The sequence below is a fragment of the Falco cherrug genome, chromosome 4 (genome assembly GCF_023634085.1).
Source record: "Falco cherrug isolate bFalChe1 chromosome 4, bFalChe1.pri, whole genome shotgun sequence".
In the NCBI taxonomy this organism is placed as follows: domain Eukaryota; kingdom Metazoa; phylum Chordata; class Aves; order Falconiformes; family Falconidae; genus Falco; species Falco cherrug.
This window is the reverse complement of record NC_073700.1, coordinates 113,046,934-113,059,960: the sequence shown is the minus strand read 5'-3', so window position 1 is coordinate 113,059,960 and position 13,027 is coordinate 113,046,934. Positions and strand designations below refer to the sequence as shown.

The following is a 13,027-nucleotide window of genomic DNA, read 5'->3' as shown; positions in this document are numbered from 1 at the left end:
AAGAGGTTATATGTGTGTACTTACCCCCACAGGGCCGCAGTGGATCCCAGCAAAATGGACCAAAGCAGCAGTGAGTGATGCTCCAGTAACCAATGTCAACTTGTGATTGATTTATTAATATTGTTTTAGCTATATTTTAAGCATAATGTTGAGAATTGTTGTGTTAATTAATTTTGTTGTCGTAGTTGTAGCTTTTGTGCCTAAATCATTGTTTGATTTGCAAGAAAATGTATGGGTAACTTTAAGTAGAGCTATTAACACAACCACGTTTTGTGCAAGTTTGTCAACCCCTAGCGTACCCTTTTTAACTTGTTTAGTAGGTGTGCCGTTAAATGACTCAGATTGGATCGCCCTTAACCAGTCTCTTAACCAGATGCCAAAAGTTACCATATTGGCTCGAGGTAATAATATGAGCAGCTTTTTTGAAAAATTTGATAACTGAGATGACAAACTCCCTATTGGTCCTAGCCCTCAAGAAATCGAACTAGTCGATTCACTAAATGCCTCTTATTGTGTATATTTGAATTCTTCCCGGTACCCTTGTGCTGGTGAAGCCTCTAACATGCCTTGTAGTACAACTGCTATCACTCCCGTATATCCAATTAAGAATCAGTTTAATTGGAGTGTTTGGTGTAACCATACCAGTCGAAATCTGTCTAATCCTGCACCTGGAGTATTATATCCTAGGAAATTACCCCCTGGTTTGTTTTTTATTTGTGGTAATAGAGCATGGAATGGAATACCCTCAATGCCTGTAGGTGGTCCATGTACCATCGGTCGTCTGAGTTTAGCCTTACCACATATTCATCCTAACAAATCAAATCCAGTGAGATGGAGAAGAGACACTTCCCAGATCCTTGGTAACACCTGTGATGATAACGTTCAACTTTGGAACAAATGGGAGGTATTTTTTGCTTCGTTATTTATCCCAGGTGCCGCTGCTGCTCGGGCCCACAAAAATTTAGAAAAGCTGTCTTGTTGGGTGGTTAAACAAGCCAACCTCACCAGCAGAGTTTTATCAGACCTAGCTGATAGTTTAACTTTTGTTCAACATGCTGTTTTGCAAAACCGCATGGCCATTGACTTTTTACTATTAGCACGTGGACATGGCTGTGAAGATTTTGAAGGCATGTGTTGTATGGACCTTGAAGATAATTCAAGCTCCATACATAAAGAAATCAAACAATTGATGGAACATTCTCAAAAAATTCAACAAGATGTTGGATTTTTTGGCCTTGAAAGCTTAACAAACTGGCTTGGGATAGGAGGCTGGTTAAAAAGACTGTTGCAAAGTGTGTTGCTTATAGTAATAATTGTTATCATTGGATTTATATGTTTAAGCTGTGCTCTCTCTTGTATTCGAAAATTATTTGAGCGTGTAACTGGACCAGTTTTCCTTGTCCAAAAAGAAAAAGGGGGAATTGTTGCAGAATGGACGAAAGAGAACGGCCACGGTTCCATAGAAGGACTGTGTGATACAGCTTTTTGACATAAGTCTGGAGTGAACCAAGCTAGGCCGCAGCGAGAAATTACCAGACTTGCTAGAAATGGAAAATTACCAGGCTTGCTAAAAATGGAGAATTACCAGGCTTGCTAATAAGGGAAGAGAGATAAGGTTATGCTGACCTTGTAAATAACTTTGAGGAATTCACATAGATAAGAGAGAAAAAAAAATATATGTAGTTAGCTATCCGCAGAAACCGCAAATAGGAGGATGTATGAAAATGTAATCCTTTAGAGCTTAGCCAATCAGCAGATGATTTGGAGGCATAATTAACTGGAACTGTATATAAGACATAATCGCGCCATAATAAATTGAAGCTTGCTCTATCACTCACATTGAGTCGGCCACATGCTTCCCCTCGCTCGTCGCACTCTTTGCCAAGTGTGGACTAATTCTACTAACGGTGCTAAACCAGAGGAAGCTGTAAATTCCACCGACAGCGCGACTCTTCTCAAGACACTGTCAGCGATGGCGATTCCGTCCACACCTCCTCTGCCCCCAAAGCTTCTGTCACTGATTGCAGCGACCCTCACAACACAGGACCAAGCACGGGAACAGGACAACTCGGACAATGATTTTATTGACCCTGAGAAACCTTTTGATCCAGGTCCTGTAGATCTGGAAAAGGAGCTAGACCTTTCCCCCACCCCCTTGTCTCTCCTGATGCATTGATTGTATTTTTGGGGAGGGTGAAAGGGAGTCTGAGGGATTGGTGGCAGGAATGCAAGTGGGAAACACTTCAGTGATGGGTTTTGGGAGTCGCTATGGCATGTTCAGTATTTTGTCAGACAAATCAACCTGCAGAGTGGCAGCCTGTGCAATACGAGGCTGTTAAAGAGTTAAGCAAAGCAGTGCGGGAAGGGAGGATTCATAATACATTTGCTATGTCCCTTCTTGAAGCGATGGCAGAGCCTTATACACTCACACTGCATGATTGGAAGTCATTGCTTTGTATGGTACTAACTGATACAGTATATGATGTGGTTATCTGATTTTTGTGAGCTATGTGTAGTGGCCTTGACTGAAAACCTTAATCGGGGAATTGCTGTTAACTATGAGCAGTTGGCTGGAGCAATTAACTGTGCTGATTCTGTGAGTCAGGCAAGGTATCCCAGGGACAGCTGTTTGCAAATGAAGGAATGGCTATTAAGGCAGTCAGGATGCGGGAGTCTTGCCACAGTCTTGCAGGGTCCTAGAGAGTCACTAACTTTAATACTAACTTGATTGATTGGCTTCAGAATATTTTGCAACAAGTCGAACATCAGGAAGCTCAAGGGTTGCTTTTAAAACAACTAGCTGTGATAATGTCAATGAAAATTGTAAACGGGCAACTTTCACAATCGCAACCCCAACATGTGTCAAATGATTGTAACGCAGAACTCACAGCGGACTGTAATTCTCAGGCTGAGTTCTGGAATGCAGCATAACACATTTTTGCTTCTCTAATCTCTTCTGTAAGAATAGTACACGCTCTTAACTTGCTTAGTAAATTAGGCTGCTAGCTTGCTAAACAAAGTAATACTACAAATACTATTTTTTTTCCTGGCTTATTAACAGATGTTGATTCTGTCCATCATATGTTGCTACAGAACCGAGTTGCTATTGATTTTTATTATTAGCACAGGGACACAAGTGTGAAGACTTTGATAGGATGTGTTACGTGAATCTGAGTGACCACTGTGAATTAATTCACAAAAGTATACAAAACTCAAAAGCCTTAAAACAAAGATCTGCAGCAGAGCCAGGGGCTGGAGGCCTTTGGTCTCTTCTCACGGCTGGGAAACTTTGGGCCCTGACTCAAAAGTATTACAGGATTAATTATAATTATCTTTAACCACCTTATTGATGTTTGCCTTATGTCTCCCATGCTTTTTTCTTCTGTATTCAGTGTTTAGTTGATTGTAACTTAAAGCAGGTCGTGGTCACCCAGCTACACACACCCTTTGCCTTGTCACAATTAACAAGCAAAAAAGAGGAGGATAGAGAATGTCTGAAGAGAGATGTAGGAGAGGAAGCTGGAGAATATTTGACCTAACAAGAGATGAGAGAACAGCTGGGTATTGTGAAGGAGACTAGGAAAGATAAACATGGTTATCTAGTGTCTAATAGGTGTCTGCATACTTGTAGAGATACATAGCTATGTAACTACATGAACGATTTCTGCCCGGAGCCTGGTGGAGCATACAGCTGCGGTTTGTGTCCGGGCTCAGAGATGTAAATAGGGGCTTCTCTATTATGGTAAAAGTGTCTCTCTTTGCATAAAAAAAGAGAAGGAATGAAGGGAATGACCCCGAGGTATGTTCAGAGAAGGCATGCGATGTTTCGAACTTTTTGACTGAACCAGTTCTTGTTTGGTGTGCCCTTCCACCTATGTATAATCCAAAAGAAGCTGATATTGTTTACACTTTGAATGTCGATAATTGTCTTTCTGTAGATGCTAATGTAGTAGGAGGCTATGATGGGAACGTGTCGCAGCGGTTCTTCTCTTATCCAGAGTAACAGCAGGGAAAGCATTAAAGAGTTAAATCACCTTGTTTGGTAGGCAGTTAAGAATGCGAGTCAAAATTGCCACTGCTTTTTGTTGTTGGTTCAAGGACATGGCTGTGAGGATTTTGATGGTATGTGCTGCGTGGATTTTAGGCGCCCCATTGCAGCAACATTTTATCAAAATCTGAGAAAATTTCAGCCTTTTTTGGCATCCATTCACTCAATTGGCAGTATTGTTTGTTTGCTATTACCTTGGTTGCTGTCATGTTTGCAAGGGCCCTGCAGAACATGGCAAACCTGGTACTAGCTGTTCAAAAACAAAAAGGGGAAATTGTAAAATTGTACGGAACAAAGACAGTGGGTTATTTTGACATTGATAATATGTCTTAGTTGTTTTTTTATTTGTTCTACTACTTGTGCCTTGTTTTTGTTCGATTTCAGGGGTTCTTTTTGTGCAACAGGAAGGGGGAGATGTAGGACAAGGCCTCAAGGACAAGAGTCCAAGTACTGATAGCCTGATGAACAGAGACTTGTTAGAACTTGTAGGGCACAAGCCCTGGGAGCAAAGGAACAAGCTAACTGCAGACCCCTGAGCCGTCACAGTTGAGGAGGCAAGCAGACGGACAGAGAAACGAGTAGCCAGATAAGGGAACGGATGGCGCCAATATGTAATCAAGAAAGCCGCGTAGAAAGAAACTCCCCAACTTTGGAATAGAAATTATTGCTATGTCAAGATAAACTAGTAAGTACCTATTGTTCTAACGGTGTGCCTTAAATATTAACCAATCAGTGTTTTTTACGCTTAAGATTGGTTAAATCAGTGTGTAATATGTAGAAGGTAGAAACATATATAATTGTAAGAAAATCACTAATAAATGGACACTTGCTTGCATCAAGCGGCGTCCCGTCTCTTCATTCGCCACACCCGGGACCAAGACCCTCGCGGCTCGGGACCGGGACAGGGACAGTTATCCCCGCGGCTCAGACCGGGACTGGGGCCAAGACCCCGGGACCGGGACCCCCGCAGCTGGGGACCGAGACCGGGACCCGGACCCCCGGGACTGGGACCCCCACGGTTCGGACAGGGACCGGGACCGGGACTGGGACCGGGATTCTCGCAGCTCAGGACTGGGACTTGGACCACTGGGACCCGTGACCCTGGCGGCTGAGGACTGAACCGGGTCCCGGACCCCCGTGGCTCGGGACCGGGACCCCGGGGACACGGACCCTAGCGGTTCAAGACTGGGACCGGCACCCCTGGGACCTTGACCCCCGCGGCTAGAGACCGGCACCGGGACCCTCGGGACCGGGACCCCCGCAGCTCGGACCGGGACCAGGTCTAAGATCTCCGGGGCCAGGACCCCCGCAGCTTGGGACCAGGACCGGGATCCCTGGGCCAGGACCCCCACGGCTTGGATCAGGGACCAGGACTGGGACCCCCGCGGCTCGAACGGGGACCAGGACTGGGACGGCCGGAACAGGGACCCCCGCGGCTTGGATCAGGGACCAGGACTGGGACCCCCTGCGGCTCAGGACCCTCTGCGTCTCGCAGCGAGACCAAGACCTGGAGCCCTGGGACCGTGACCCCTGCGGCTGACGGCTCGAACCGGGACCGAAACCCCCGTGGCCGGGACCCCTGCGGCTTGTGACCTGGACCGGGACCCCCGGAACCGTGACCCATGTGGCTCGGGACCGGGTCCGGGACCGGCACCCCCAGGGCTCAGGCTGGTTCCGAAACCAGGACCACCGGGACCCCTGCGGCTCGGATCGGGACGGGGACCGGGACAGCCGGGTCTGGCGCCCCCCGCGGCTCGGGACCTGGACCGAGATGTCTGGGCCCGGGACCCCCGCGGCTCGGACCGGGACAGGGACCGGGACAGCCAGGACAGGCGCCCCTGTAGCTCAGGCCGGGCCTGAAACCAGGACCGCCGGGACCGGGATGACCGGGACCAGGACCCCCGCAGCTTGGGACAGGGACTGGAACCCCCGCGGCTGGGGACCGGGACAGGGACCGGGATCGCCGGGACCGGCGCCCCCACGGCTCGGGACCGCGACCGGGACGAGGCTCTGAGGTCGGGACCAGGACCGGGACCCCCGCAGCTCGGGACTGGAACTGGGACTGGGACACCCATGGCTCGGGATTTGGACGACCGGGACCGGGACCCCCGCGGCTTGGACCAGGACCGCGACCCCCAGGACCGGGACCCCTGTGGCTCGGGACCGGGAGCGGGACAAGGACCCCCGGGCTCGGACCGGGACTCACCGGACTAGGGCTCGAGACCTAGACTGGGACCGGGAACCCCGGGATGGTGACCCTTGCGGCTCGGACCGGGCCGGGACCGGGAACCACGGGGCTCGGACCGGGACCGGGACCCCCGCGGCTTTGATAAATGAATTGTAAAGGCAAACCAGCTCGTTTTGTCATGACTTGTGGAAATGCATCCGTATCCTGTGCTGACGTGCTGTTTTGTTTTGCTGCAAACCACACAAGTCTGCATCTAGAGAGGACAACGTATTAGTCATCACCAGTGCCCTTACACAGCCTCTTTACAGCCTCACTGCCTGGACTGCAGGCGTGCTCTTGCCTTTTCCAGGCATCCGAGTGATGGGTTTTGCCTCAATATTGCCTCCACAATATTTTATTTTTCCTCAGTATTTTCAGATGACTCCTAATACAGTTTCACATATGAAGCACTTTACTCACTTGCGTAGATCATTCAAAACAAAAAAACCCCACCCACCCACCATGAATAGTGTATCTACGTATTTTGCCACAATGCAGGTATGGTTTTCAATTATAATTTCCAATTCAGTACCAGGGTTAGTTTAAATAATTTAATTCTTCTTCTAAATGCTTTACCAAAACACGTAACAAATTCTCCCTCTATGAATGCTCTGCCAGCGCATGCTATAAGCTTGGCAACTTGATCGCTTGCTCAAAGTGATGATATATTGAGCTGCTTTTGCTTCACAAAAGTATTTTGCTGAGTTGTCAACCCATGTTTCAGTCTTAATATTTTAACTTTTCTCACTTGTCCGACCAAAGAATCATATTTATCTTTATGTTGAGTTTCGTAGTGTTGACGCAAATTGTATTCCTTGAACGCAGACACTGAATTCTGGCATATCAGACAAACAGCTCGCTCTTTGTACTCCCTGAAAAAATAATCAGAAGTCCACTTTTCTTGGAACACCCCGCACTCGGAGTCCATTTTTCTTTTTTTTTGACATGATGGTGCGCGCGCTTCCCACTGGTGCTGGCTTGCTCGTCCTGCCCGGGAGCTGGAGGGAGGGAGAGATGGGGGAGCCGCCCCCCTCCTCAGCCCGGCCGCGCAGTCCGGACAGGGTGGCCAGAAGGGACTGAAGGGACTTTGCCGCGCCGGGGCTCTGGCGACTCGCCCGAGTTGGCTGGGCCTCGCAGTGCAGAGGCTGCCGGCTGAGCTTGCCCGGCAGAGGAGATGCCCGCGCCTCTCGCCCGCCGCGCACCGCAGAGGAGGAGGAGGGGGAGGAGGAGGAGGAGGGGGAAAGGAAAAAGCTCCTTTCTTGAAAGTGGAATGGCAGAAGGTGCCATCGTGTTTTAACATATGTGGACAAAATTATTCTTTAGAGAGCCTCAGTTTACTTTTAAGTAAAGAACTTACTCAAGAACCCAAAGCCAGAGTATGCGGTGCATTTGTAGTTTATCAGTTGAGTTTTTACTCCCAGATTCGTTTGGAGCACAAGGCTAAAGTGCATCTGATACCATCAGTACATGCCATTTAGCCCACAGCAATCATCCAGAAAGCATCAAGTAACCTCTCTGTTATTTTCTGGCTGTAAAAGTGCTCATCCACAACGCAAAGCCAAACAGCTTAGCTTGAAACAAGAAAAAGCCGAGAGAGGGTTTACACAGCTGTCACCTAAAGGTTCCCAGCTGAGAGGCACGTCTACAGGTGCTTTCGTTTCTCAAGTCTCAACTAAACTCCTGGCTCACTCTGGCGTGATCTGAAGAGCCCGAGACTGAGCGCTCAGCCATGGTGCTGGAGCAACGCCCGCTGGTTTCCCGCTGCTGCCCCGACAGCCACTGCAGCATGAACAAGGCAAGGTGATGCTGAGCGTCTGTGAGGAGCTCTCTCGCTAACATAGTCCCAAGGTCTTCTCAAGGTGGCTGTGCAGACAGAGAGTAATAACGAGGAGCGGCTGGCATACAGTGCCCGTCTGCCTCTGCAGTCAGCTGAATAGTTAATTGCATCCTTGGCGTTGTTTTACACAATTCACTGTTGTGCCTGGAGGCTCCTGCATCTCTGCTGTACATCTCCACTGAGGACCCAGAGATGGAGACCTGAACTTCTGCTTTGCCTAACAGCTAAATTACACTTTGTATAGAAAACTGATCACGTGGTACCTTTGGTGGCAAGTTGTATAGATCTGTGACCCAATGAATTCAGAGTTGCTCTCCCAAAGCTCTGAAGTCTACCAGCCTTACGGTTACAGAGTCCCTACAGGGATGCACACACTCCAGCTGGGTTCTGCGCTCTCTCCTGAACTATGAGCAAGGAGGAGGAGGAACTGAGCGTAGGGCTTCTCATCTCTTCCCCTTTCATGCAGCACAAGGCACTCCAGAAGCAGCCACGGCCTCACCGAGCCTCCTGGCCAAAAGACTTCGATCTTGAGGGCAAAGGCTGAAGAGTGCATGAAAGTGAGAGAGACACAGGGGCAAGCACTCGTCCCACCTTGCAACATCACTTGTTGGCATCTTCTCATCTGATCCCAGGCTGCAAAGGGTCGCAGCTCCACTTGTGAATTACTGGGTACCCTTACAGCGGTATTATCAAGTAAGGAACAACGTTAGAGTAGCAAAAAGACACGGCTCTGCCCTCGGCTGGGGAGGCACACTGGGACAGCCTCCAGCGCCAGACCATTTTTAGCAAAAGCAATCACAAATACAGTTAACTTCTTAGCTGACTTGTCTACAAAGAGGGAAAGGCTCCATACGATAAGCAGCACCCATTATTACTCTGCTGCAGAATTTAGTTCTTCCAGAAGTAATACACTCTGTTTTGCCAGCATCTAACAGCAAACCATATAACACGAAGATGCAGAGTTAAGGTACCTGTAAATGCACTGGTTTTGTTTCCCGGCTTTTGTGCTTCCCAGGGCTGTCCTTTGTTGTGCAGCTCTGATATTTTCCAATTTTTTTATATTTGGATATAGTAATTGCTAACACAGAGTCTAAGGCTAGCAATCATAACATCTATTTACAACACGCACACTGGCTGTGTGCACCTATTCCACCAGCCTCCCGTTTGCTTCAAACATGTCAGTCTCCCTGAGGACACGTTCAATGAGAAACCACCCCCCACCCTGCAAAGCCCTGCTTTACTTGCTGCCGAGCCTCCTGCATCCCCCTGGGCAGATTACTTTTGGAAGGCTGACCAGGGAATATTTACCAGCTATGGAATCAACAAAGTTCAGCCACATGCCAACATTTCATGCTGTTACCTAAACGGTGTCAGAACTCTCAGAACTCCATCAAAACAGAACTGGTTTGCACTTTGGTATTAAAAGTTATGTCCAGGCCTGAACACCTCGTTGAGGGCTGGGCCACACAGCAGGCTCCTCTGGGCAAAGATTTCTTTTCTAAGCAGCCATTACGCAAGTACCAATCTGTGAAAAAAATCTGAAACTCAAAGAGAGAGAACCTTGATTTGACATAGTGCTCTTGCTGCATGTCCCGTAGAAGGGAGGTCACCCACATCTTTAGATCTAATGGAAAGTAGGAAAGAAGCACCAAGTGCAAGGTTCTGCATGTGGGCTGGGGCAACACCAGGCTGGGCAGAGAACGGATGGAGAGCAGCCCTGAGGAGAAGGACTGTGGGGTGTTGGTGGATGAGAAGCTCAACTTGGCCCAGCAACGTGTGCTTGCAGCCCGGGAAGCCCAGGGCCGGGGCGGGTGGAAACTGGGCTGTAAATCCTGGGCCAGAGTTATTTCCTGCAGCTTCAGAAAACTGCGTGGGTCTGGTGATGTCTGGTCGCTGTTTTTAAACCCACACCCCCCCCCAGTCGGTATTTCTAATAACAAAGGGTTAAAAGCCAGCAGGCAGTCCCCGCGGTGGCGCGCAGGCAGCAGGCAGGCAGGTGCCAGCGGAGCCCAGAGCCCCCAGCAGCATCAAGGGCAGCACCCACCACCGCAGGCAGCGCGGCCGAGCAGAGCGGAGTGTCCGCAGCAGCGCGAGCCCCGCGCACCGCCCCCCCGCGGGGCGCCCCCCCTCGCTGCCGCAGCCGCCCCGCAGGAACTGGGACGGGGTGCAAAGGAAGAGCGGCCGCCGGCCTGGGAACTGCTCCGCCGGGCAGCGGCCGCTGGGTGATACACGTGTCAGCGAGAACCGCTGGAACAGGAAGCAGCTGTTTCTTCCAGCTGTGACACACTCACCCCTGGTCATCGAGAACACGGAGAGAACACCGATGCGACACCCGTTGCCGTGCCAAAGCTCCATTTCTTGCAACATCGCTACACGTCTGACAAGGGAAGCCAGCTGGCAGCTGCTGCACATCTGTCACCGCCAGAAAGCACCCCCGCTTCCAAGGGGCGTCCACCAGCAGACGGAGATCTAGGAAGAAAAGGGAACGCTGAGTACACAGCAGGGCTCGGGTATGTTTCCCTCGGCAGCGTACAGAGCAACCGCATTTCTGTCGGGCACTACAAAATACGCTTCCAACGGCAGACTAGAACCTGATCACCTGAGGCCGACCCTGCCTGGGCAGGGGTACAACAGGGCACACACGGGAAACCACATCCCACCCTGCTCCCGGTAACAAGACTATCGGTAAAAACACCTTTATTACAGAAGGTGCTACTTATTTAAAATACCTTATTACAAAACATCTTATTACAAAAGTTATTTTTAAAAAAGTAGTATCTTGTTACAAACCATCTTATTACAGAAGTTACTACTGGTTAAGAAAGATCTTATTACAGAAGCTGTAAGGAAAGGTTTCGCCTCAGTTCATCTTACTGCCCGGTGCTCCCTTAGCACATCCCGGCCACAGCTGGGAGCTACACAAGCCGAGGCGGTCCTGACAGCTTCTCTGCTCCCTTCTTGTGCGTTTTGCTCAGGGCTGGCTCGTATGAACACGCATGAAGCCATTACATGGATGGTTTAGGTGCTCTTCCACATGGATCTCCTGAACACCACAAGTAGAGGATGTGCCCCCTTTATCCTTCAAACAGTATTTTAACATGAACACAAATGTATAGCTATTAAAAACTTAAGATCTGCTATCAACATAAGTACAATCTTCCTCTAAAAGTTTAAAAAATATTTTCAAGACATAATTAGAACAGAGTACTAGAATAATAAATAACTTATCATTACAGATACCATTAGCATCAAAAGGAAATTATTAAACCAGAAGAATTCCCCAGGAACGTAAAAGATCAGCAGCTGTGACATACATACACTTGCTGGTGAAACAGAGAGCTGGTTCAGGAAGGAAGAAGGTTTCCTGGTTAATCACTTAGAAAATTAGCTCATCTTTCCTTTAGCTGCTCTCCTGAAATCTCAGACCCATTCAGACCCAGAATCTTGCGACTTTCCAATGCTTTTGTTTCATACACGATCCCCAGTAAAGGGCCACGGTACGACTGCAAGCAAAGACAGCGAGAGCACCAACCACCACCTATGCCGAGCATACTGTAGCTCCCAACAACGTTAAATAGATAAATAAATAAGTGAAACAGATTCCTAACAGAGCACTAAAACCCATCTGTTTCCCAGTAAGGATGTCTCAAGAAAGTGTTTAAGGGTTCCTGTAAAGTTCAGACTTTCCAAATCTAAAGAATACAAACAGCTAAGGAATTACTTCATATTAATTACTCTGACCACTCGGTGCTTTATAACTTGACAGGTAGAAAATGTAATGAAAGAGGCCTACTGAACAATACCCTACCAAGTTAAAAAGAAAGCAAAATATAGAGTGGTGTGGGGCTGGTTTTTTTGCTGGTTTTTTGTTGTTTTGTTTGGGGCTTTTTTGTGTGTGGTCTTTGGTGTTTTGTTGGGGTTTGTTTTGTTTTTTTTTAAACACAGCTGAAATGATCCAAAGTGGCTGTTGTGGGCAAAGCTCCACGGCTGCTGGAGTCTGACAGGGGAATCCAGCTGGCAGCTGCTGCACATTTGTCACCCACTTCTCACTCTCTTATTTCGTCCTCCAGAAAGCACCCCCGCTTCCGAGGTACATCCACCGGCAGACGGAGATCTAGGAAGAAAAGGGAATACCGAGTACGTATCAGTGCTTGGATATGTTTCCCTTGGCAGCATACAGAGCAATTGCATTTCTATCAGGTACTATAAAATATGCTTTCAATGTCAGACTATAACCTGATCACCTGAGGCCTACTGTTTAAAGAAACAGGAATTCTTCCAATTTTTCAAAAATTTAAATATAAAACCCCAAAGCAGATTACAAGAAAAGTGCTCCCATTCTTCAGTATGTATTATTTAGAAATGCCTTTGCCACCATGGATACCAAAAGCCAAACATTAATTACTATAAGCCCCTGGCAGTATCTACAGAAAGGCCTGACCTGCTTGTGCCATATCCCTTTGTTTACCCAGAAAAGGCACAATTACCTCAAAGCACACCACAGCCAGCACCAGGATCCCAGAAAAAAACTTGTGGCGTCACAGAGAGGACAGACAAGAGGCTCCTTTTTTGACAGTTACCTCGATCCACAGCAAAACAGAGATACTTCCCACGTATGGCCAGATCTTGCAAGTCAAGAAAGTGAACAAGTACCCCGATAAAGTCACAACAGCGCTACCACTGCAAACATCACCCACAAGAAATTTAACCTCTAAACTAACACATTCACATCTTCCAGCCTCTGTTCGTTCTCTGTACTACAAAGTTCCTGCCCAATAGGCACCACTTTTGCACTTTCTGACACCTGCCTCCTGCCAAAGCAGACTCTGTTGCGAACACATCTTGAAAACGCGTAGGGATGGAGAAATGAGGGGGCTTGTAACAATGCACCTCTAAATTATGGCAAGTTAAGACA

General features: G+C 48.3%; 1 long non-coding RNA gene across 2 annotated transcripts; it reads right to left on the bottom strand.

The window, feature by feature from the left end:
* Window positions 1–6,812: 6,812 nt before the first annotated feature.
* Window positions 6,813–11,733, bottom strand: LOC129736038 (uncharacterized). 2 transcript variants are annotated; one of them, XR_008732199.1, is made up of 2 exons: window positions 10,404–11,733; window positions 6,813–9,650 (listed from the first exon to the last, which is right to left on the bottom strand). It is a non-coding gene; the product is annotated as an uncharacterized LOC129736038 (long non-coding RNA). The 2 variants fall into 2 exon arrangements; XR_008732200.1 differs by having other exon boundaries at window positions 6,813–9,637.
* Window positions 11,734–13,027: the final 1,294 nt, after the last annotated feature.